General features: G+C 35.9%; 1 protein-coding gene across 1 annotated transcript in view; it reads left to right on the plus strand.

The window, feature by feature from the left end:
- Positions 1-2238, plus strand: part of LOC106874774 (serine/threonine-protein kinase LATS1) — a 106780-nt gene that overhangs the window by 1178 nt on the left and 103364 nt on the right. The gene's annotated exons all lie outside the window — the stretch shown is intronic.

Here is a 2238-nt window from a genome sequence, read left to right on the forward strand (position 1 = left end):
CGGTCGATTCAGGTCGGGAAAGTTTTTTAACTATTCACATTCTTTTCGTTCTTTTATTTAAAATAGTTTGTTGCTTTTTAATTTCGTTTTATTTCCCAGTTGTTAGCTGCAAGTAGTTATTTTAAACAACAGTGGTGTATATTCATAGTTCTTAGCTTGTGTGTTTGAAAATATGTATATAAAAATTTGTATATGTATATTTATTTAAATAGTGTGAGTATATATATATATATATATATATATATATATGAGAATGAGAGAGCTGTATGTGTGTGTATATATAATTTATGCACGCATAGATTTATGAATATATGCATAAATTTATATATAGGCATATATATATATATATATATTTATAGGCATCTGCACACACAAAAACAAATATATATATCTGTAGATACACAAAGAACATACAATATGCACACACACACACACACACATAACTTCTGGGTGTTAGTTGTCTAATAAAATAATTGAAATTCGGAATGAGTTATTTATATAGTAGTAGTAGTAGTAGTAAGAATTGTAGTTGAAATACTACTACATCTAAAATAGGGCACTTGTCCCATTAGTTAACTCCATACTGTGTTGCGTGTATTTATATATATGTGTGTGTGTATATATATATATATATATATTTATATTTGCGTGCATGTGTATGTATGTTTATATACAACTTCTCCTCTACACACACATTTTACACTGTTGATATACATACTTTTATATACTGTATTTTTTCCCCCAAATCTCTATGTGTATATACATCTATTCGTATATCTAGACACATACATACACTTTCCATATATATATATATATATATATATATATATATATATATACATATACATACACACACATACACTTTCCACACACACACACACACATACACTTTCCACATACATAGAGATGTGCTTTTTTTAACGGCCCTACCAGAATCCTCTAAGTTTGAAGAATTTCACAAACGGTCTTATTGTCTGCATATGTACCACACACATACTCAAATGTGTGTGTATAATCGCGCGCGCACACACACACACACACACATATTCTTATTCATGTTTGTTTGTGGTAACATCTTTGGGTCGACATTTGTGTCGGTTTAATAATTACACAAAACATATTCATCATGGTTTTAAGAAAAAAGATGACAAATAACCGATTATCCGATGAACTTCATTGTTATATATTAAAACTTGAATACACTCACACACAAATATTACACGGGAAAAGTGATATATGTATTCTATTTATACCTGTTTCAGTCATTTGACCGTGGCCGTGCTACAGCACCGCCTTAAGGGGTGTTTAGTGTAAGAAATCAACCCCAGGCCATATTCTTTGTAAGCCTAGTACTTATTCGATCGGTCTCTTTTGCTGAATCGCTAAGTTACGAGGACAAACACGTCAGCATCTCTTTATTACCAAACACATCAGCATCTGTTGTCAAGCGATGGCATTGGGACAGACATGCACGCACAAATACACACACATAAATATATAGGTGGAGGTAAAGACGGAGGCACAATGGCCCATTGGTTAGGGCAGCGGACTCGCGGTTTCGATTCCCAGACCGGGCGTTGTGAGTGTTTATTGAGCGAAAACACCTAAAGCTCCACGAGGCTCCGGCAGGGGGTGATGGCGAACCCTGCTGTACTCTTTCACCACAACTTTCTCTCATTCTTCCTGTTTCTGTTGCACCTGTATTTCTAAAGGTCAGCCTTGTCACACTCTGTGTCACGCTGAATCTCCCCGAAAACTACGTTAAGAGTACACGTGTCTGTGATACACGACGGGCTTCTTTCAGTTTCCGTCTACCAAATCCACTCACAAGGCTTTAGCCGGCCCGAGGCTATAGCAGAACTGAACCCGGAACCATGTGGTTGAGAAGCAAGCCTCTTTCTACACAGCCACGCTTGCACATAATTATATATATATACATGCACACTACGCAATTGGGGACCTAGTTATAGAGACAACATTTTATTCAGTTATGCGTAACTTTTACAGCCCCATGTATGTATGTGTTTGTGTGTATGCATATGATGCACTATAGGAAAATAGCTCAACTGATGAATATATGAGGGATTCTGGGAGATACTGTGATATAAATAGCCAACGCATATATAATTGCTCTCGTACACGCTCAGGCAAGACTTCTTTTTGTATCCCACCCCCCAAAAAACACCCTCCCCCCAAAAAACACCCTCCCTTTTTTCTTCTTTTCTTTTCTTTTCGATA

The sequence above is a fragment of the Octopus bimaculoides genome, chromosome 27, assembly GCF_001194135.2.
Source record: "Octopus bimaculoides isolate UCB-OBI-ISO-001 chromosome 27, ASM119413v2, whole genome shotgun sequence".
Classification (NCBI taxonomy): Eukaryota; Metazoa; Mollusca; class Cephalopoda; order Octopoda; family Octopodidae; genus Octopus; species Octopus bimaculoides.